The sequence below is a fragment of the Protopterus annectens genome, chromosome 8.part0 (genome assembly GCF_019279795.1).
Source record: "Protopterus annectens isolate FY-2018-M chromosome 8.part0, PAN1.0, whole genome shotgun sequence".
In the NCBI taxonomy this organism is placed as follows: domain Eukaryota; kingdom Metazoa; phylum Chordata; order Ceratodontiformes; family Protopteridae; genus Protopterus; species Protopterus annectens.
Window position 1 is genome coordinate 1,612,854,324 of NC_056741.1, and position 24,685 is coordinate 1,612,879,008.

Genomic DNA, 24,685 nt, shown 5'->3' on the forward strand with positions numbered 1-24,685 from the left:
CAAATGAGGCAGCAATATGGCAGCAATCTATATACATATGCATGGCCAAGATTTTTATTTTATCTAAACATTTGCTGCTCAGCTGCGCAATGCATATTCTCTGTCTTCTGTAGTAAATCTAACAATTTCAGAATACCATACTGCTACAGTGAATGTGTTGTTTGTTATGGTACTGTTGTTTGAGAGTGGGTGTAACTGGTTTACAGTGACTCCTGACAGGTGGTCTCATTTGCTTATGTTGTTTGCAAAATGCATTTAAATTTGTGGACTGCAAATTGGTGCCTCCATTTTTGTTGCTAATTTTCCACAAGCCATGCAGTGCTGTGATTACCATAGTGAAAGTTCATTTAACTGTAAATATATGTCTTTTATCTGAAAGGTATACATTTTCATTTGCTGATATCTCCTTAGATATCAGGTGCTTGATGCTAGAATGCATATTTCCTGGTGGAAACTCTAATATTTTTGTTTCTTGCACTTCATCTGTTTGCATTTATGTTTTAGTTACCACAGCAGGATTTAAAAGCTATTTGAGTTGGAGAGGGGGCTGTAGCATACCATATCAGCAGGCTATCATGAGCTGTTTTTCAGGATGTCTTGTCTGGTACCATAGTACAAGATATAAACCTGCATATTAGCAATATTTCATGTGGGGGCTCACACATGCCATGTCACTAGTAAAGTGCTCAGGCTACCCTCTGTGATAGCAGCATACATAAGATCTGCATACTATAACAATTACTTTCTTATTGGGGATTATACAGGAAATGTTACATTCTTTGTACCTTTACATATTTTCTTGCCAATATATATTCTGGCTTTCTCCGTGTGCAAACAGGATGCAGCATGTCCATAGAACAAAGCAGACAGAGGCTGGATTATTCCATTGATGTTTAAAACAATATTCTAGTGAAGACAGCTAAGGTTACTTGCCTTTGGATAATGGACAGCTGGACTATAGAGCAGCCATTATAGAACTATTTATATCTTGCATTGAATTGCACTTTGCACCTTGTATGTATATGTATTTGTATATATATATGTATATGTATACGTATATTTACTTTTTTGTTTTGTTAATAGTTGCATGTATGTCATTTATGTAATTCATACTTGGAGAGTCACTGAAACTGGAGTCAAATTCCTTGTATGTGTGCATACGTGGCCAATAAATGTGATTCTGATTAACTAGATGCGTCACTCTTTTCTACAGTACATAAAGGGTGTATTAGGATGAAACTGTTCACTGACTCACGTTTACCATCACTTGACTGACATGTTCAATCATAACAATCCAAAGGCACAAGGCATTGTAAGACACTGATTCATAATTGCTGGAATTCGTACTTTTCAACCATCTGGAATTTCACAGAATGTCCATATTTTTGCCTTATATTTTGGGGCTGTTCCTCATAAAATTTCTGGTATTTTAGCAAGTCATTGACGATTGAAGACAATAAATAAACACATTTCAGTTTCAGACATAATATCCTTCAAAAAATGCATGCTAATGAAAAAAAAACTGTTATTCTGGCAAATTTGTAGGTTTATAAGAGCAATATTTAAAATCTGTCCTCCCTTTATTTTTTGGATTTTTCCAGATTTCTTGTGTTAGGAGGTTGAGAGGAATGCTGGAGGTGTGGATGGTGGATCTGGCTTGAGCTATTTGTTCTGTGTCTCAGTGCATAGTAGACCAGGTCAGTGATATATAGAAATGATATGCATGCGCAACTGTTACTCAAATGGGATTACCCTACTAAAATAGGCATGACACACATTTTTCTTTCATATGGACATCAGGATTGCAGCATGTTGTCAGCACCAAATAAGATAAGGCTGTACACCAAGGAATTGGCTACTTATAGATCTATGCCCTGCAAGTCACAAGAGTGTATTTGTAACATATTATTTATTTATTTATTTACATTTGTTCATCGGGAGAGTCCGACTACATAATTACAGTTGGAGAACATAGCAATTAAAAATTACAAACATAGTTACAGATGTAGAACATAGTACATCAGTAGACAACTAGAATCTTTGTCATCTGCGAAGTACATAACAGACATTAGCAATTGTTACAATAAGAAGTTCCTGCTGTATAATAATTAGCTAGGCTTATGAGCATCCGAGCTTGGTGTAATCAAAGTAGTTAGTGGGCTGGTATTACAAGGCGTATTTGGTGTGCTCTGTGTTTTGTATTCACAGCTAGAAGCAGTGATGGGAAATGTGTAGAAGTGTCTGATCCTGGGCAAAGGTATTGATGTGCATTCCTCCGCAAAATCTGGTCATGATACTTGGATACCTGGACATGTGCCACAGACAGAGTACATGTTGAAACTACTGTTGTCCCTCTATTGGATAGGGAACAACCCTCAACATAGGGAGTATGAATGGCTGAAAATAGAGGGTTCCCTGTGAATGAACTCTTTCAGTGCACATCAACAATTCATCAATGGATGTACCCACAATGGTCCAATATCACAGGAGTACCCAATGCTGTGGAAATTTTAGTTGCTCCTTGAGATAAGAGCAGCATGGGACATTATTCGTTAGATACACAGGATTATGATAAATGGAAAGCCTACTTCCATACAGTCATAAATGGAGCTGGTAAGTCTGTCAATTGCCCTTGTGATGATGATGCTGAGCTACAGGGAACTGTAACATATGGCATACACTGTTGGAAACTCCTGGTGTTCTGGCTGCAGTGTGATTCTCAAACAATCTGGAAATATATTGCTGACTGATAAGTATATTTCTTGGCATTTTAACCTTTCAGAGTTCTGCATTGTCTTAATTTTGCCTGACTGAATTATTTTATATATTTTCTGGCATTGTTTTCTGTTTCCCATCTGTCCTGAAATTGTTTTTTCCCCCTCACCCCACCCTTGTCCTGTGGTGGTGTTATAGCTGGTGGTTTTGCAGTTGCCTGCCCCTACTGTAAATTTGATCTGGGACACCCCTCCTAGTCTGGTGTTTACTCTACTTAATACAGAGAGAACATTTGAGAAGCCAACCCACTTAGGTTCTTAACCTTGAATTTTTCTTCTGCTCCGTCTTCCTCTCTCCTTGCACTTTACTAAAACAAAAAAAATGCACTTTATTTTGCTTTTGCCTCTTCTTAAAAGTACTCAATTGTATTTATTCTCCTCCATTTATTACTGCTTGGTAGTAGCCTGATTAAATTGTAGCTGTTACTCTAAGCCTTTTGGTTTAAACACTTGGGCTCCAGACCAGATGTTTTACATTAAGAAGGTTTGTGGTCTGCACTGTTGTGGCAGGACAGGTAGCTTACATCCTTCTAAGTTGGGAATTGCTGATTGAAGGCTCAGTGTCTGTTGTTCTAAAAGTGTATTAGTTCTGGTTAAATCATTTGGGCTTCAGGACAGTTATTTTACATTAAGAGGGTTCGTGGTCTGCACTCTTGTGGGAGAAGAGGCTGGACTCTGCCCTTCTGAGCTGGGAATTTCTGGTTAAAGGCTTATTGTGCCTGCTTATTTGAACTGTTTCTTTCTGAAATTGGTATGTCTTGTTTGCTGTAGCACAGACTAAATTCAGACCTGCTGAATCTAGCTTTGCTTGTATAACTTAAACACTAATCCAGACCATCTTTTTTGGAGAAGGTTCCCCTGCACCCTAGTGGCAGGAGTGTGCAGTTAGAACTTGTCTGATCAAAGACTGCTGGAACGGGGGTTCAGTTTTTTAGCTTTTTATTGATTAATTGGTTAATTTGTTTAAATCGGTTTGCTACTGTTATAGTAAAAAAAAATATATATATATTTATATATATATATATATATATATATATATATATATATATATATATATATATATATATACACACACACACACACACACACACACACACACACACACACACACACACACACACACACACACACACTTTATGCATCGCCGCTTAGCTTGGGTTAAACTATTCCCAACGCCGTAAAGTCTGCTCTTCAAATTTTCCCTTAGAACTAGACTGTTTTTTAGGTTTAGCACTAAAATCTGTTTCTTTGAGCTCAGCACTTGTTCAGAACTCAGTGTAAGCACTAAATAAGCTACAAATTACTACAACACTCAACTTTCCACACTTGTCTAGAGGAAAACAGATTTTAGTACTTAATAAACACCTATCCAGGCATGTCTAAGGGTCAGTTCCCGGTGTTTTCTCCTGTCTAGCTGATGAATCTGATCATCTTGGGGCAATGCAGCAATTGCCTCATGTACACAGACAACCCTCTCCTCCTACCACCCAACACTATAACCTGTGAGAGATGCACTTATATAGCCAAACTGGAAGCAAAGCTTTCTTCACCCAAAACTGGACTAGACAGTCAAGAGGAGAAGGTAAACACTTGAACCATACCACACTCATCACATAGCCCCTCAAAACCTACACCACCAAAACACACACATAGAAACATGAAACCCACACCCACATTTGCGGAGGCTCTCAATAAAAATCTGCTCAAGAAACAGAGACCTCCAAAGCAGAAACGCAAGCAACTTCCACCCCCCAACACAACCCAAATGACACATAGCCCACAAACTCAGTGTGCCACTCAACCACAGCCCATAAGGCATAACAACGTACCCAACACTCTAATCATAGGTGAGACTATAGTCAGGCACACTGATGTTCCACTCACCAGGCTTAACAAGGAGAAAGTTACTGTCAGCTGCCTGTCAGGTGCCAGGATCCGCCACATAATGCATGCACTCAGGTCACTCCACAACAAGTACAAATATGACTCTGTCATTGTCCATGTTGGCGTGAATGACCTGATACGTACCTCCCTGGACTACATGAAAAAAGACATAGACGAGCTCTCCAATCTTGTAGCCCAGGCTGGTATAACCCTAGCCCTGAGTAGCATCCTGCCATTGCCCAATATGATACCACAGTACAAGGACAAAATGATTGGCTTCAACAATTGGCTAAGCTTCTGGTGTCATTCTAAGGGGATCCATTATCTGTCTGCCTGGGATGATATGATCAACAGACCACGATGATTTGCCAGAGATGGACTGCACCTGTCGCCCATGGGATTCTGGTTACTGGCTAAGGCTCTTGCCACCCCTATAGTGCCTTTTTTAGGCATGGTTCAAATGACAAATTCACCACCTTAACAAGTACAAGCAAGCAAAATTTGAGGGTAATGCTACTCAATGCTAGAAGTCTAAACCTCAAAATGCATTCACTTAAGGCACTCCTTAAAATGGAGAACTTCGACATCTGTGCAGTGACAGAGACCTGGTTCAAAGCTCCAGAGAGCACCCCTGCATTACCAGGCTATAATTCATACCACACCTTTCGGCCACCTAACCTGGACTGAAACACTAAAGGCAGAGGCATGTCCATATTCATTAAGGTTATCCACACCTCCAGGCTAGTTGCTCAGCATAATGTATCTGAGACTATCCAAGTGTAACAAACTCTGGGCAAGACTGCAATCCAAATTGTAACTTGCTACAGATCCCCCACCATCCCCCAGGATTCCCACCCCTAATTTCCTGATAAACTGGAAAATATTAAGGTACAACCCGACACCCCAAAAATGGGCGATTTCAACTACCCCACCATTAAGTGGGAAAACTACTGATGTACCAAATCTTTTGCTCAATGCTTTCTGGAATTCATAAATTCCAGTGCCCTGGATCAATTTATCCACACCCCCACCAGGGGCAGCAATATCCTAGACCTGGTCATTACCAACATGGGCGAACAGTGTTCCACACCAGAGGTCAATTCTTTGTTGGTCAGATTCGACCACATGCTAATAACCCTAGACATTCACATCCCGCCCCCACCCCCCATTAGGGAAACCACCATAAAACATTTCTCCAAAGCCAACTTCATGCTTCTTAAGACAGAAGTGGCAAACATCACGACACCCATGCAGAGGGACAATAGAGGTACGACTGCCAAATCCTACACAAATGCACTTTATAAGCACTTACATGAGTGCATGGATCGTGCTATCCCTAACAGAACCAAGATGCTATCCTCCAAAAAAAGGAGGCCAATCTAGTGGCCCCCTGCCATAAACAAACTTTACAACAGAAGAAAGAAACTGTTGCAAAAAAAGAGTAAAATCCCATGATTGGAGGAACTCCCTGGTCAGCCTCAGTAAAAAGCTGAGATCCCTCATCAAATCCTCCAAAGCTAGTTATGAAAACAAAATCGCCACTGATTCTAAAGACAACCACAAAGCATTCTATAGCTATGTCAAGAATCTCAATGGCAACACTCTGATCTGCTCTGAGCTATAGCACAATGGCACTAAATATACAGAACCAACTGATATTGCCAACATCCTGGCAGATAAGTTCGGTGCTAACTTTACCCCCCTCTCACCCCCTAAAGGGCCCATCTCTATACTGTTAGAATGCAAAGTTCCTGTAATCATGGCTGCACAGGTAAAAAACACACTCTCCAAAGTCAAGAACACAGCATCCATGGGACCTGACAACATCCCAGGCTGCGTTCTACATGAACTACAGAATGAACTGGCACCCCACCTAAGCACCATGCTCAATCATAGCCTAACCTCAGGCTTTGTGCCCACTGAATGGAACACAGTGACGGTTATCCCACTCCACAAAGGGGGATCCACCACAGACCTCTAGAACTACCGTTCTCATTAGCCTAATGGGCCTGGTCTGCAAGGCCATGGAATGTATAATCATGGATCTTATACACAAAGACACTGGTAATCTCCAAACTCTGGACTTGGTATTCTAGACACACCCTATAGGAGGACTTGCCAACAAGATGGCTCTGAGGAAAATCAGGAGACTAGAAATGGACATACACATCCAATATATGCAATATGGGAATCATGAAAACTGTCAGGATGCTATGATACCTTGTGCATCATAGCCTGTCTGACATTTGAAGGAATGGTAGCCTTTCTTATTGATGTATCTCTGTGGACGTAGGCCAGGGGAAGCCATTTTAGCCTAATGAATACAGTCAATGGTAGGGTTCTGCAATCTTCACTATGAAAAGAGCCATTTAGGCCCCTCTTTCACCAAATAAAATTCATCGGGAGCCACAAAACCTATTTGACCCCGAAAATGAAGATAACACAGCATATAATATTTTATATATAGTTATTATCCTAAATATAAAAGAACGAAGTTTATAAGAGCAATATTTAAAATCCGTCCATATTTTGGTTATTTTGCTGGGATTGCTTGATTACTATGCAGAAAGTTGATAGAGTAACATATTTTGCATTCGCATGAATTTTCTGAAGGGTATGAAATCTGAAACTCAAATGTCTGTCTATTTTTTCTGATTTCACCCCTCAATGACTTGCCAGAAAACTACTATTTTATGAGGAACAGACCAAAATATGAGGCAGAAGACAGGACATTCTGTGAAAATTTGCGCAGTTGAGAAGTAACTGTGTGTGTGTGTGTGTGTGTGTGTGTGTGTGTGTGTGTGTGTGTGTGTGTGTGTGTGTGTGTGTGTAAAAATGCATGTTAACAGAAACCATGTTATTCTAGCAAGTTTATAAGTTTAAAACAGCAATATTTAAAGTCCGTCCCTTTGTTCCCCTTTATTTGTGGCGCTGTCCAGATTTCTTGTGGTAAGACTTTGAGAGGTATGGAAACCTTTCAGGAGATGCTGCTGCTGCCAGTAGATCACTTTATCGATCTCAGTGTGTGTGGAATGCATGGCAACAGAAATCATGTTATTTTAGCAAGTTTCTAAGAGCAATATTTAAAATCCATTGCTTGTTCGCTGTCAGTGTGTGTATGTGTGTGTGTGTGTGTGTGTGTGTGTGTGTGTGTGTGTGTGTGTGTGTGTGTGTGTGTGTGTTGTGTGGTAGAGTGGCCATTATTTTTCAAAGCTACAGGGAGCCACTGCAGAGGGGTGAAAGAGCCACATGTGGTTCTAGACACGCAGGTTGCAGACCGCTGGTCTATGGCATCCAGTACCTCAGGGAAGTTGGCATTACTGAGAAGCCGCTCATATGGCTGGATGCATCCTCTTTAATCCTGGAGAACTGCATGCGCTCATTAACATGTAGTACCATAGTGCTGAATAACTTACTGAGTATCCATGATAGAGGAGACTGAGAAATACCCAGTGTGTCTCCAGTAGATAACTGAAATGTCCCTATAACTAGGACTGTAAGAGCTAGACATTCCTCAGTATCCAAAGGGTAGAATACCACACATTCCCAGAAATGATAAACACATAAACTCTGTAGAGATCTACTACCTGGTCATCAGCGAGGACTTGGTAGGTCAGGTGCTGCCATGGTTTCTAGGTGTGTGAGAATGTGCAATAGGGCAACACAGCTGGCTGCTAGAACAATCTTGTGCTGCTCAGCACAAACTGCTGTAACTGTGAGCATGCATATTAGATGTTAGATGCTACTTTGCTATGAAGTTTTTCTTATAAACCATCATGTAGTCAAACTGTGCAGTGTCTCCACTGTTGACTATGCATCTTGACTTTTTAAAATGATTCATCTTTCTACTATTAAACACTCATTTCCCTGCACATCATGATTTATTCCTACTTATGCTCTCATTTTCATGTGCCATATACTGCACTGTGCAAGCTTTTGCACTGCCTTGCAACAAAGATCTATGAATCAGGAGTACTCTGCGTATTGTCAAGAACCATAAAAATGCCTGCTGTCCACTGTTCAACTAGACTTTTAATTCCAAACCACAGCTGTAATTCATCAAATGTTGCTTATGTGGTTATCAGTGAAATATGCAGTACCTTTTATAATGGACTGATAGAAATTTAAGGCAGAGGACTAAAGAACACAGCCATGCTATTTCTGCTAAGTGTTTGCATACTGTATATGTAAATTATTCAATTTCTTTATTTATCTACTTATGACCTATAGAATATAGTTCATTATATTATGCTTCTCATTCTGCTATTTTTTATGATAGTTCTGTGCATGTGCATGTCTGTCCTTGTCTGCATATTCTTATTTTAATTTTTCAGTTTTTTATTATGATTTCTGTTTATGCTTTTCTTTATTGTTTGCTATTTTTTTCTTTCTTCTGTATTTATTTGAAATTTGATTAGCGGGAAAGTTTGTATGGACATAAGTCCCGTTTTCAGAGGAGGGTCGAGAAGAAAAGCTCCGTATGACATAATACAAATTGTGTCTCCATTTTATTCTTAAAGCTCAACAACATCAGCTTAGTTCTGCTAACAAAAGGCAGATCTGAAGAAGCTCTTTAAGTGAAAGCAGTGATGTATCTAGCACACATTGATATTACACTTTATAAAACTTTATTCATATCGTACTTCAGAATTCGTTATTGTAATACCTTAAGAATAACTATTACAGAAAGGTATTATTTTTACCAACACTTTGTTTTAAAAAGACTTAAAAACTTGACTCTCTAGATAAATGTAAAGCTTTGGCACTCTTTCTCATGAAATACTAGGTAACTTAAATTGAGGTAACTGTTATAAGGATAGCCTCGACCAATAGCCTAAACTGATGAGCAACCACCAAATGCCAACACCACTGAGTGTGTATAATAGCACCGTTTTTACTGAATGAATCATTAATGTGAATAGCACTTATCTGCCATTAAGAGATTTTTTTTAAAGAAATACAACATCCAGAGTTTTTTCTTCAGCTATGATCCACGACTACCTTTGATTAATGATTTCAAGTTGAAACATGTTCTTGTAAAGACGAGCAGAAAAAGTTTTTGTGTTCTTAATATTTTGAGCTTATTTACAACTTCTAAGGATTCCACATCCTTCTAAGGATGGCAATCATTGATTGAAACTTCAGCCTTTAAGGGGGTTCACATTCTATACACTGAGAACCATCCAAGTACGATACAGCTGGTAGTCCTTATAAGGACGACCTCTAGTTTTCTGACACAGGCTTGTACTAAAAAGTTAGCCAGGAGGAACTGACTCCCAGGCCTACTGGGAATTCACAAACTCCTTCAACTTCTTAACTAATCTTTTTGACCTGGTTACCCCATTCATTTGAGGTACCCATGTTTGGATGGCCTTGATCCTCTTACAGCAAGGGCCCTACAAGGTATTTGGTTTGGTGTATATGATCTTGGAAACATGCAAATGGTAAAATAATTTACAAAAAATCATACCAATGAGATCAATCAGAAAAAAAAACATGATTATATCAGAGATAGGCAAAAACATGCATATGTGTATTTAATTATCTAATTATATTTGAATATTACGGATGAAGAAGTAATACATTCCAGGAGGAACAGAAACTTAACATTAACAAGAATATTACAAGATTTGAAAAGTCAATTGAAGATGAAGAAGAGTAGAGTAAAAGAAGATTTAATGATGATGATATAGAAGGAAATAAAAAAGAAATAGGGGTTGTTGCTAAAAGCATTAAGAGATAATGGGTGCATAGTAGATTGCAAGGAATAAGAAGTATGGAATAGAAAGGGAAGAGAGAGAAAGTGTAAATGAAAGAGTATCAGATGGGGAAATAAATGAGCCAGTTCAACCTCAAGAAAGGCTAGTACAGAGCCTGGAGTTGATAAGGCATCCTTTTAGGGTTTGCTTAAAAATGGGACTTGTAAATGTTGATCTTATACCCATAGGAATCTTGTTTTAGCTTTTACAGGAGTATAGGCTACATCCTATATATTTTTTTTAGGTTTACAGGATTCAAATAGCTGTTTCTTGGATGAGCAAAATGGATGGTTAGGAAGGTATGGATGTATGGGCAGTGAAAAGGGTTATATATTGTTTTGTGGGCAAGTACAAGTGCAGTGTATTAGTGGTAATTTGGGAAATTAAGCCAATTTAATGTTTTCAGAACAAAACAGTGATGACTTTTATATGACAGACTGGTTGCAAATTTAGCTACCTTCTTACAACAGCTCTTGTATTGTTATGAGGGAGACTGAAATACTTGTAAGAATTGGTGAGGTGTATAGTAGAGAAGGTAGACGATATGTGTTTGTCAGTACGACAAGGTAGATGGTATGTGTTTGTCAGTATGACAAGGTAGATGATATGTGTTTGTCGGCATGACTCTAGAGGAACTGTGTGAAATGTTTGGCTCTGTAGTGCATACTGAGTTTTTGATGCATCTTTTATACAATTTTGTAAATGAAGATCAAATTTTAATTTATCAGTTTTGATGCCTAATAACTTGGTATGGGATATGTCTTCTATAACTGTGTGATTGAGATTAATTATTTTGAAGTTATTTATGAGAATTGTTAGAGATTTGGAGAGGACATAGTCATAGCATGGTTTTATTGGGATTTAGGAAGAGCTGGTTTTCACAGAGCCAGTGTTCAATGGTTTTGAAGGCACTTTAAGTCATGGAGTGCAAATGGAAAAGAATGTTTTACAAGCAGATGAGGATGGAGTTGTTGGCATACTGGATGAGGCAAACCTATTAGGAGGATAAGTTGTTAATACAGATGTTAAAAAGAAGAAGTCTAATGATAAAGCTTTTGAGCACACCAGTACTAATTGGGAGAACAGATGAGTATGTACATAGCCAGTTTACAGACTGTTACCAATGAGAAAGGTAGCAAACCAGCTGAGTGTTGTCTTAGAACAGACCAAGTGCACACATTTTAGAAAGTAATTTAGAGTGAAAGACCATGCCAAAGGCTTTGGAGAAATTAAAAACAGGGAAGATACCAAGTTGTTATCTGCAGCTTTGACAGTTTTATCTAGGAATGCAAGCAGAGCAATTGTTGTGATATGGTAGTGGCAAAATCCATGTTGGGTAGAGGTTAATACATTTTCTTGAAGAAGGTATCATACAATTTCCACTTTTCTACAATTTTAGAGAGGGAAGATAAGATAGCAATTCCCAAAAGTTTGTTATTTTAAAGGAGTCATTATCTTTGTGAAGTGATATGATGTAAAACATTTTTCCAGAGAGATGGGACCAGTTATTCTTGAATGAATCTATGGCCCAAGATGGAGACTTGATAAGCAATGGAAGTAGCTGCAAGCTTTAAATATTCTATTGGTAGGTTATCAATATTGAGTGAACAGAGCTTGAGTTTACATAGTATGTATGTTATATGTGAGGTACAGACAGCTGTTAAAGAGAAAAGATATTTATTTGAAGTGGTAACCTCATTATGGCCAGCATTAATTTGCATGAAATTTTGTTTTAGGGTAGCATTAAGGTCTATACAATGGGAGTTAAATAAATTCATTAGGAGTTTCTGTGGGAGGGCTATATAGGCAGGAGTGTGGGGCAGTAGAAGTTATAGGGTATGAGATTTTATTAATAGAAGACTGACATTTTCTTTTTTTATGGTTTATATGTGGATATGTAGGCAATACTGTTTTCTTATCAGCAGTGACTTGAGTTTTAGTAAGATTGTGGAGATGATTATAAACTTGAAAGTGCAGCAGGAGATTTGGTTCTTTGCCACTTTCACCAAGCGTTGTCTCTTTTTTACATTAGTGTGTGACTAATGTGGGATAGCCAGACACTTTAGGTGGATCTGCCACATTTTCTGCTGATAGGGGCAAGGCCATCTGGGGTACTGAGAAATAGAGAATTGAATTTAAGTACAGCATTGTCCAGAGGTAAGATGTAAAGACTGGACCAATTTATGGATAGAAGAACATTATTGAAAACATCAGGTTTAAAGCTGGTAAGGTTATGGCATTCCATAAGAAATTGATCATAAGAGTTGTGGTTTATTAATCTCTGGAAATATACATGATAGTGGTCACTGAGTGACTCTGGGAGTGTTCTCAGAGAGATGTATTGTTTAGGATTTGAAAGGAGGATTCAGTTAAGAATAGAGACATAATTCAAGGTTTTGTTGGAATGAGTATAGGAGGTTATAAGTTGTGTCATTGTGTCCATATAGGATGATACTATGTGAGGGACATTCTGTTGAAAGGTGCTGTCAGTCAATGTTGATATTGCCAAGGATTGTAGTTTTATAGGACATTGAATTTGATATGAGTTAAGGATGCCTTCCAAGACAGTGATTTTTTAATGGTGGGATATACAGGCCAATGATACATATTTTTTATGATTGTTTAGTTTCAGTTTAGAAATTAATATCTATGTGGACTGAAATGTCAAGCCTGAGGGAGACAGACAACAAGATGGTTTTAACATCAGATGGTTACACCAACAACTTTTTTGTTTAATCTATCAGTGCCTATTATATTATAACCTGTGGTCAGTAGGAATGACAATGTCAGGAGAGTAATGAGAGATCCTGGAGAATAATATATTACTTTGTATGCTGACAGATGATATTTTTAGGTTTCTTGGGAATGCAGATGTAGGAGAGGTAAGAGGGGATGTTATAGATGAGGGTTATGGGCTGGGATAAGGGTGTACATATATAGGGAAACAATATTCTAATGATAGTGAACTAAAGGGCATAATGATAAGTTTATATTGGATTTATATTTAAGCTTGAAATAAATAGTGGTGAGGTAGGCATATTTGTATTTGTAAAGTAGGTAGGGTAATAAATTAAATAAGTTAAATTCAATTTTGCCTGAGTAAGGATGGTTAATGATGTGTGCAGAATAGGCACTGTATTTTAGAGATGGTGAGGTAAGTGCTATGTAACATGTGAAGAGTTACAGTAAAAGGAGTAGAGGGATACTTAGATATAAGAACAACATGTTCAGTGGATGTAATGAACATTATTAATAGTTATTTCTGGAGGATGCAAAGTAGGTGATAAACTGAGGATGGTGGAGATACAAAGTTAATTTTATAGCAGGATGTGATAATTTCAGTATATGAAGTGTACAAAATAATATAGAAGGAAAAGGATGATTAAAGCATTGGAGTGTGAATACAGACAGGAAGAGGAGAGGTCTCTGCAGTAATAGGAGGGTCTTGTGTAGGAATAAATGTAGTGGTAGAGGGGGTGGGTGAGAATTGGAGGGTAGGGTAGGGGAACAGAGTGAGCCAGAGTGGAGCAAAGATGAAAGGAGCAAGAAGACCTGAGCCTGATGTGTTTCTGAATATCTGAAATAGTCAGATTCATCAATGAACTTTTGGGTAAATGTTACCAGTGTAATTATAGAGAAAAAAATAACAGAACAGTCAGAGCTATAAATGCCTTGAATAAACTTTTGTCAGAGTTCAGTTTGGTAAGGAAAACAGTTGGATGTATGACTGATGGGAGGTAGGATTTTTTTTTAGATTAGCAGCTTGGGTTGTCAATATGGGTCAGTCTTCAATGAATGGGGCATTAGAAGTAGGATTAAATGCATATGTTTTCAAAACAGGGAAAGCTGATCATAGATAAGAAAGCCATATATATCAATATATAATTGCTTTAACAAGCCTGAACTGCATTAACACATAATATGTCCTTTTCCCTTAGCAGGAACACTGGCTGCAAGTGGAGTAATACATATGAGTTTAGCAGATTACCTAGTGGTACCCAAAGATGTCAGTCTATATATTGTATGCACTGAAAAAATATTTTTTTTGCAATTTGCAAATCCTCCTAGCAGAAGAAATTTAATTTTATGCAGAATGACACAGAATGGCAGGGAAACTGATTAATTTTGATACTGTGTGGAAGAGGCAAGCTTGCAAGACTATTAAAGAAATATGTGTGCAGATTTGTTTGGAAAACAAAATGTATAAATTGAGGTCAATTTCATAATCTGGCAGGACTTATTTAAACATACTTACTTACAGTTAGTAAGCCTTTTTTAAGGTTAAAGTGCATAACCCCTAAAGTGCAGATTTGAGTAAAGAATCTTACTTTCATAGAATATCAGTTTATTTAGATGTTTCCCAGGAAAAAAATCAAGGTAATACAATGCAGTACTAAACAATTAAACATGCAACTGCTGTGCAACGGTTAACAGCTAGTAGCATTAAGTGTATTTTAGAAACTCTGCCTTGTATAATATAAAAAGCAATAGCTAACAGTGGTACTCATTAGTTTCTAACTTCTTTAAATTCAGCAATGGGTTGTTAAAGGAGATGCTGTAATGTTATCATTATTATTATTTTCATTGCCTTTATTTTGTTTTCTTCAATTCCTATAGCATTTTTGCATTATGTGTATGTTCTTGCGCTTTTTTTTCTCCAATATCTTTTTATTCTTTTGATCAGAATAAATTGTACATTGTTCAGTTGAATGAAACATAACTGCACATTTACAGGGTATCTCATGTGTCAATATCTTCCTTATCTAATGAAATAAAAAGGAAAAGATAAAAAAGAAAAAAGATAACAGAAACAATCTAACTATACATATATACATATATACAAATACAGTGCTACTGCTTCCTACCTCAAAAGCTTAGTCGGGTCTAATATTAGGATTTACTGCTAGCATATTAGAAATCAGAGACACAATTAGCAGGTCCAACTGTTATGGGTATATCAATAAAATATCCTGTAGTACAGATCTACAATGGGAATGGATTTTCTTTGACCTTAAATTAATTAATCCCCCAAAATGAGATCAAATAAAAGCTTCCAGTAATTCTGATAATATCTTTGCTTGTTAATGTTACCTGTATATAATTTTTGTGAGATTATATATTTGAGGGCTAAATTCTTAAATTCTTTCCAGGATAGCTTAGTATGATCCAACCAGTTTTTGGTTATGTATAATTTAATTAGTAAACATATGGTAATAAGCACGTGAAATTTCAGTTTAGATAGCTTAAGATCTGTGATGTGAAGGATTGCCAGTTCCCAGGAAAATGTTGATTTAGGGTACCCCATTTTCTCTAAATGCACTCTTAAAGACCACCAAAGCTTGTGTGTATTTTTACAAAACTACAAAATGTGTATTAAGTCTGCTCATGGGAAGGAGCAACATGTCCATGCTGTAGAGACATTCGAGTTAAATTTGTTTATTATAGTGGGGGTGAAATAGGAATTGTTGTTGATCATTATTTGCATATAGATTAGTTTTTTGAATGGCGTTAGCTTGATAGTAGAATTAATTGTGCTAAGTTTCTGATCTACCCTTAAATTTGTCCCTTGCTGGACCCAATACTTGGAAAACAATATCAGATTTTGGTACTTAAGGGCTCTAATTAACTTGCAGGAATGTGAAAGCATACCTTTACCACTAGTTAAACTTTCAATGATATCTGCAGTCTTTAGTATGTTCTTTTCAGTACTTGGGGTATATGTGATTATTGTAGGTAAGAGCTCCCTGATCTGACGCAGGATAATAGTATATTTATAACCCAGTTTTAACTCGTTCCTCAGTTCCTGAATTGATTTTCTGCTGTGCTTTTGTGTATCCCACATTGTAAGTTCCTTAATGAGGGGATATTGTGTTAGAATAAGCATTTTGTTGTTAAGTCTGATGTCAGGATTCATATGTAAGAGTTGGAAAAAAAGTAGAGGATCTTGTCCAGTGCAAGTGATTTTGTTAAGTGTTGGAAAATTAAAATGCTATTTAAATTAAGGTTTCTTATACTTAGACAAGAAAGGAATAGCTACTGGGTTAATATTAATGCTAGTTATATGGTTTTACCATACTTTTATCCAAGAGGGGGCTCGGAGGTCTTTTTTTGGGCTGTGTTTGGAGATGGAGAGGATTCTGTTTGCACATATGATATAGTAATAAAGTTGGAAGTCCGGCAGGCTTATTCCACCTTTTTCTTTAGGATAGTTTAACTTTTGATAACTAATCCTGACTGATTTGGGGAACCAAATAAATTTGGTTAAATCCCTATAATGTTTTTGAAAGAAATTATTTGGGATGGACAGATTTGAAGCATTAAATTGATATAAGAGTCTAGAAAGCATGCTCATCCTAATTATAGCTGCTTTGGATATTAGTGACATATTCAGCTGCTACCATCTATACTGATCTTGTAAAGTGTTTGTCCATATCTTCACAAGATTATTTTGATACATTGATAAATAGCAATGTTCATACTGGATTCCTAGGTATCTGAAGGAATATTCTATTTTGAAAGGAGATTCTGAGAAGAGGTATTCTTTATGATGTCTAGGATGTATAGGAAAGATAAGTGATTTCTTTATATTGATTTTATTGTTAAAAAGTTCTGTGTATTTTTCGATTGTTCTGGTTATTTTCTTTAAGTCTGAACTAGGGCATTCAAAATAGATGTTTAAATCGTATGTGTATGCAGATAGTGCTATCTTAGTGTTCAAAATCTTCAGGATAGAGTGAAAAGTGGCTTGGGACAGATATAAAAATAAGGGTTCTAAATAAAAGTTAAAAAGGTAAGGAAATAGGGGGTATCCTTGTCTTGTTCCTTTTGATAACTTGATAGGCTGTGAGAGTGGTTTGTTGATGTATAGATAAGAGTAAGATTTGGTATATAATGTTTTAATTAGGTTAATGAAAACCATGGGAATGTTGAAGTGTAACGTGGACGTAAATAAAAAGTTCCAACTGACTCTGTCAAAAGCTTTACTAGCATCTAGAATTAGGCCATTCTATTATTTGCTCGTCTGATTTGTAGATCTTGTTTTGGTATTGAAGAAGTGAGATTCTAGCGGTCTCCTGTCTATTTGCGATTATCCTAGCCAGAGCCTTAGAGGGAAGTTGTGCCTATTCATAGTATTTAGCCAGGCATTTTAGCTCGTATAAGGAGTGGAGTTCAAAAAGTTGTCTTTGTAAATTATTTATTCCCTTCTCAGTGTCAGTGCTAGGCATGAATTGATGTTTATTTTCAAGCTCTTTCAATTCCACCACAAGCTTATGTTTTTCTTTTGCTATTTTTTTAAAAACATACCGCCCTTTGAATAAAAACCCCTCTCAGCTTTGCCTTACATGCAGCCCACTGTACATTGCATGGAATACTTGTACTGGTAAAGTTTTTTTCTAGCTTTAGTAGGATGTCCAATGTCTCCTGAACCCCTTCTGGTTTAGATAACAAGTTGTTATTTAATGACCAATTCCAGCCATTTTCATCTGTTTCTTACTTATAGGGTGTATTTTCAATGTGATTCTTGCATGGTCTGATAAATATCTAGGTTTGGAGGAGTATTTAATGCTCTCATCTATTAAAGATTCTGAAATGAGGAAAAAGTCTAACCATGACCATGTGTTATGGCATTTTGAGTAATATGTGTAAATATTGTTTTGCTTCTGTCCTACACTGAGATAGGGTCTAACAGGTTTAGGTCAGTCATGAGTTCCTGAAGGGCTATTGACGCTTGTATATTCTGTGAGGGATGGTTACTGGTTAGATCAATACCTTGGTCAATGACTGCATTCCAATCCCCACCTAGTACGTACTCATGTTTGGGGTACTTGACTAGTATGTTATATATTTCCAAAATAAAGTCATGTTGTCTTGTACATGGGCCATACACATTAAGAAATAGTGTTGGCTTCCCTCTTGATGGGTTTGGGGCTGTAAAGTCACACCATCTGCCCTTTGTATCTGAGTTACATTCTAGAATCGGTTGTTGAAATTAATTTTTAATTATCATGCCTATGCTCGTAGAGCTGGAGCTATCTCCAGCTGCTATTATGTCTTTTATCCATTTCTTTCATCTCTATACATATGTGTCTCCTGTATAAAACATATGCTAGCTTCTGATTTGAAGATAAGGTGCATCAGCAGATTTTTCTTATTTTTATTCAGAAGACCCCTCACATTCAATGAATCTATGATCCGCATTATTAGGGCTTAGAGTTTCTAATATTTATTTGTGATGTTATGTTAAGAGTGTATATTTTGGAAAAAGATTCTATGAATTCTATTTAAGTGTGGGGTGAACAAAAAATATAACATGGAAGCAGTAGCACCTTGCTCATTCATTACTCCCCTTGTGCCTACTCACCTATCCCCATGTGTTGAAAGACCTTGACATAGTGTGATTTCAGGAGAAAAGTTAACACAATTTGAATTATTATTAAAAATAGATGCCTTATTGTTAACAAACTACCCTTAAAAGCTCACAAATTACTACAGATACAATATATATATACAATGTAAGACTAATTCCTAGAATAGTCATCCCTTTACCCTATCTAACAATCCACTACACTCCTGAAAGCAAGTTTTAAAACATAATAATATTTTATATTGTAAAAAACAAAGATTATCGCCTGTAGTTTCTAAAATCCCTATTGTGATACTAACAGATTTATTGCTTTTGCATATATTAGGCTGTACAAATTAATAAAAAAGAAGGTACAAATAGAACCTAAGAAGGAAAAAACTGCTAAAATAATATTAACATTACAGCCAATACAGTCTAAAGGACATTTTTATAAACTTTGACATGTAATACACCATAACGTTTAGCAAAAATGGAAATACACATCTACATATTCTTAGAGTGCACTATGTTAAAAGTATTATCTTGCAGTTACTTCGTTCAAAAGATAAAAGTCGTCATTCATTAGAAGTCTTATTCAGATAGTCGCGTGTGTAGCCTGCTGCTGCCTAGGATCACTATGTTACTTCTGTTTGTAAAATATTAACTTCAATGGAGGTTATGACTAGCTTGGAATACCTTACACTTTGGCAATAACTCATCGACATCTTCATGTCGTTTCTTGACTATAACATATACCCCATTCTTCTTCGGTCCATGTAGAATCTGGACTTATTATAGTTTTAACCAATCCTGTAATACCACAATCTACAGAAGCTGGTATTTCCCTGAAGCATGCGGTATTCTTTATCTATAGTCTGATAGCTTGTGTGAGGAGTGGAAATCCTGGTTGTTGAGTCGGAAGTGGGTACATCCCAAAACTCGCCTGCTCCGCAACAGAATCTAATTTGGACATTCCGGGGGACTCATTTCCTGTTTTACAGACACTTCTGGTTAATTATCTTCAAATAAACATTTATGATTATTGAAAGAAACAAAAAAAAAAAAAAACTATCTCGGACTATACCAGTGGCTAATTTCAGTTCTTGAAATAACCTTATGAAAAAGGGGGACTTAATCGTCTTGTTTTGAACTGATCACTGCTCCGGTGCTTTGCCAAAACATTTTATAAAGGCAGCTTTTGCATCTTTGGGTGAGTCGACAGAGTATTTCACTTCTTTGTTGTGAAAAATTAATGTGTTGGGGTATCTCATTTGAAATTTTATTTTGCACTTTATGAGCTCAGCGCAATATGGGGAGAGCTTTTGGTGTCTTTCCTTAATAGCCATCGGTAGGTCTTGTGAGAGCATAATTTTAAGTCCTTTCCACATAATTTGGTTTTGTTTTTTGGCTTCTGACAGCAGCCTTTGTATGTCTTGGTAATTTAATATTTTGATGTATATCTGTCTTGGGAAGTCATCGTTTTCTTTTCTGTGCAGCGCCCGATGGGCTCTCTCAATGATAATGACACTTGCATTTGTGTCAGCATGGAGGATGTTTTGGAAAATCTGCATTATTCTTTTAATTAGCTGACTATGTTCACAGGACTCAGGTACATCTCTGACTATTATATTATTGTGCCTACTCCTTGCCTCTAAGTCAGTGAGTTTTTGCTGAATCTCTAGCAAGGTAGAGCCTTTGGTATTTAGTTCTTCCTTTAACAGTGCTATTTGGTGCTCGGTAGCTTTAGTTTTTTTCTCAACATTGACCATACGCTCCACTATCTCGTTTATTTTACTGCCAAAGCTGGATAACTGTTCGACAAAGTCTTGCACTGCTAGTTGATGTGGCAGCAAAGCCTCTTTGAGTTCATCCATGTGAAAACTTGGATCCGGCTTCTGTTTGGGGTTGGGCTTAGCTGTTTCTTGTTGCTTACTTATTCTTTCTTTTGATGACCGCTTCCTTTTCTGGGGAGGCTATAGCAGATAGCTTAGTCTTGTTAGTTTGAATTTCCATATTTTCATTTTCCTTCCACATTTTCTTCAGTTTGTAAGTGCCTGTATTAGTTTGGAGCCACTGGTCTTGTACTTTGAGGCTCAGGTTTTATACGAGGTGGGAATTCTCTTGAGTGTCCAGAGGTTTTTCTTAGTAAGTATTTTCTCAATTTAACAATGAATTAGTTGTTCTCATTTACCCAAACGTCATGGAGATCATCTACTGTCAGGGATTCCTTTTGATAGTTGTATTTGTAAGGCTATTTGCTCTGTGTTGCTGTAAAAAGGTAGAAGCCTCATGGAGAGGGTGTTTATAGGATGCTCACCATCTTGGAATCTCTGATGTTTTTGTGCTTTGATTCCCTTGAATTTTATGTCATTCTTGTCTTTTTTGCATTGCATTAATAGTTGTTTTATAATTGCTGTATATCCTAAACTGATAACTTCTCTTTGAGATAATGGAATAATTTATTCTTGTGTTGTTGGCGATTGTTCTGCTAAATGGGTGAATACTGAACTTATCTGAAGCATTTTTATTTTAATTGTTCATCAGGTTGTGAGAGCATTGTTATTTTTATTCAGTTTATTTTGATGATTATTGGGTTGGTTTATGCATTGATAATGCAATGTTTGGCATTCTGCTGTCTTTCTGTTTGACCTCTTGCCCTTTGTATTTTGCTGACTACAGCATGGTTTGCTAGTTTTATTGTTGATCTCATTCACTGTACTGTACCTGTTTTTGTTAGCTGATGATCTTTATGTGATTTTATTGGGTAAATTTCCTTCATTTCTCAGTTTGTGCATCAGTAATTTATATATTGTGGCTTGCAATTTTTTGTATTTTTCTTTTTTTTATCATTTCACTATGGTTTAAATGGCATAGATCTATAACAGCATTATACTTTTTATACAGTTCCACGTTTCTTTTGTTTATGCAGATGTGGTTACAGATGGTAAACAAGGAAATGGGTACTTTAGAGTATTCTAGTAACTTTTATTAGTAGAGTTCAAATATTGTGAGCAGATGTTTGCTGGTACTTTTATTTCATACATTATGAGATTTGCTTTTTATATTTCCTTAGGTTGTCTTCCTGTCGTAATTCTGTTTGGACATCCTTTTATTACCTCATTGCATTTTTGCCTTAATGGCCTTGGTTCATAGCAATGTCATCCCAGTTTAGCTGATACATTTATTTTCTTCTTAGTCAGAATGATACTGGATATATTAGTCCCATGCACTTATATAGTCTTCAATGGTTGTATGGTCCTGATATTACTTTTTGTTGTAGAGGGATCCATTTATTTTATCTGTAAGTTTGCTGCATTTCGCTTGTTTATTTTTCTTTTCTTTTCTTGCTGTGATACATAGATGTTGATTTAGAGGTCTGGATTCATTTGCCTTTTTTGCATGCAAAGATGAATTTTATGACAACTGCTCATGTGCTATTAGCTTATGAGATGGTTGGTTCACTTCGTATAAACAAGTGCCTTGAATCCCACTAGATTGATCTTACTGAATTACCTCTCACTCCCACCACTTAACCCTAGTAAATTACATATCCATTCTAGATTCCTAACTCCAACCCTACAACTCCCACATAGTCTGTAACCCTAAACTGTGTTATCAGTCCCTAACCAAGCATTAAAATTCACTTTGCACTACCTAAAGTGTATGAATGCTCTCTAATCCTAAAACTAGTCTATCTCTCCATAAGGCTGAATTTTTCAGTCATTCCTCAATCCCAAAACCCCTCCCATTCCTTAAACCTAAATTTCCTGATATTCCCACAACCTAAAACTTTACACCCCTTCCCTAAACCTAAATCTCCTGAATGTTTCCTACACCTAAAACTCAATTCAAACTTCCTATCCTAAACTTCCCCAAAACTCCTTAACCATATAACTTATCTCCTGTTCCATAAGCTAAAAGTCCCCAGGGAATCTTTAGCTGTAGACTACCATACAGCTTCCTAAACCTAAACTCCCAGCCTGATCATTTCTTAAAATCCTAAGTGAGACTCCCACACTAGCTCACTTTCTCCCTCCCTTAGATGATGCATTTATCTGTCTCAAGTAATGTGTTTGGGCAAAGTGTTGCAGCTCCAGTCTCTGCTGCACGGCAGTTGCACCTTGTCCAAACACATTATTTTAGATTTAGCATGAGTTTCAGCCTGAGTGAGCTGCAAGGAGCTCAATTCCTTGGCAGGGAGACTGTGATCTTCAAGCATACGGGACTTGGACAGTTACAATTGACCCATAAAAAAGTAATTATTCGAGAAAAGATTCAGTTTCTGGTCATATGTGTTCTTTGTTCTGTTTTTCTTCTTTATATTGTTTTATATATTTTTGCATAGTTTGGATATCTTGTTATGTCTTTCTTATTGTATAAGTATTCATTTTGGATTGTAGATATGAATATTTTTTCCAGGTGCTAGGCTTCCTATCTTACTGTTTTGTGGTTCATAGTATTCAGAGTCTGTTTGGTTGTTATGTATTGTGTTGTATGCATTTTGTATTCTTTTTCTGTTTCTTCTTGATATATATCTGTGTGTGTGTGTGTGTGTGTGTGTGTGTGTGTGTGTGTGTGTGTGTGTGTGTGCGCGTGTGTGTGTGCATGTGTGCTTGTGTGCGTCTATGTGTATATATGTGTGTTTTACTGTAATGTAACAATGGGTAATGTGCGCTCAGCAGACCTGTTCTCCATGGGTGCAATACCTAATGCTTCCTCTATGAATCAGTCAAGCAGTGAATCAGTGCTCCTTCTCTCTCCCCAGGATGGGTAAGCCAGCACTAGCTACTGACCTCCATCCTCCCTGGTCCAGGTACACAATCTCCCATGCCAATAAATGACCACAGGATGTTTGAGGCATGGTTGAGCTCTTCAAAAGGCCACCTTACTTTCCCAGGGATGTGTGTACCTTTCCTCTCTAGGCTTTTGAATACTGGCTAAGGCCTTGTCCTCCCCCATAGTGCCTTTTTAGGCAATGCCAAACTGGCACACCTACAGACATAGCCAAGTCAACTCAATGGAACCTCAAGGTGTTACTGCTCAATGCCAAGAGCCTAAATTAAAAAAAAAAAAAAAACATTCCCTCCAAGCCCTCCTCACACTCAAGAATATAGATATCTGTGCACTTAGCAAGAGAGGACTTAAAGTGGCAGAGAATACCCTGGCAATGCAAGGTTTCAGTGCCTTCCACACTTTTAGACCAGTAGCTGCCCAGACACAGGCTAAACCTGGAGGCCTTTATATATACATCAATAAGAAGCATACATCTAGGGTAGTCATACAGGATGATATGCTGGAATTCCTCCACATGCTGATCACCTTAGACAAAATCCCTTACCCCATCCTAACTATCTATAAGTCACCCTCCATGTCCCAGGAAGTTTGCAATGCATACTGGACCTACTGACGACACTTACCATTCAACCTAACACTCTACTCATGAGAGTCTTTAATTACTCCTCTATAGAGTATGAATCCTACACAGCCTCAAATCTACAGAGATAGAGAATCCTGGATTTCATGAATACCAACAACCTTGACCAAATGGTGAATACATCCACTAGAGGCTCCAACATACTGGACTGTGTGCTCACAAATATGGGAGAACATTGCACTCCCACAATGTCTTGCCCCCCCCCCCGCCCCCAGTAAGGTCCAACCATAAAACTGTCTCCTTCAAAATCAAAATCAACTTTATAATCCCATTAAAACCAGTAACAATTATGAACTATTCCAAGACAAATGACTTTTATTTATTTAACATTTGTTGACCGGGAATGTCCGACTAGGTTCCACAGAGCCTGTTTTCAGCGGAGGCCCGGGGAAAAATGCTCCAGATGCATGTCTTTGGAATGTGGGAGGAAACCGGAGTACCCGGAGGAAACCAACGCAAACACAGGGAGAACATGCAAACTCCATACAGA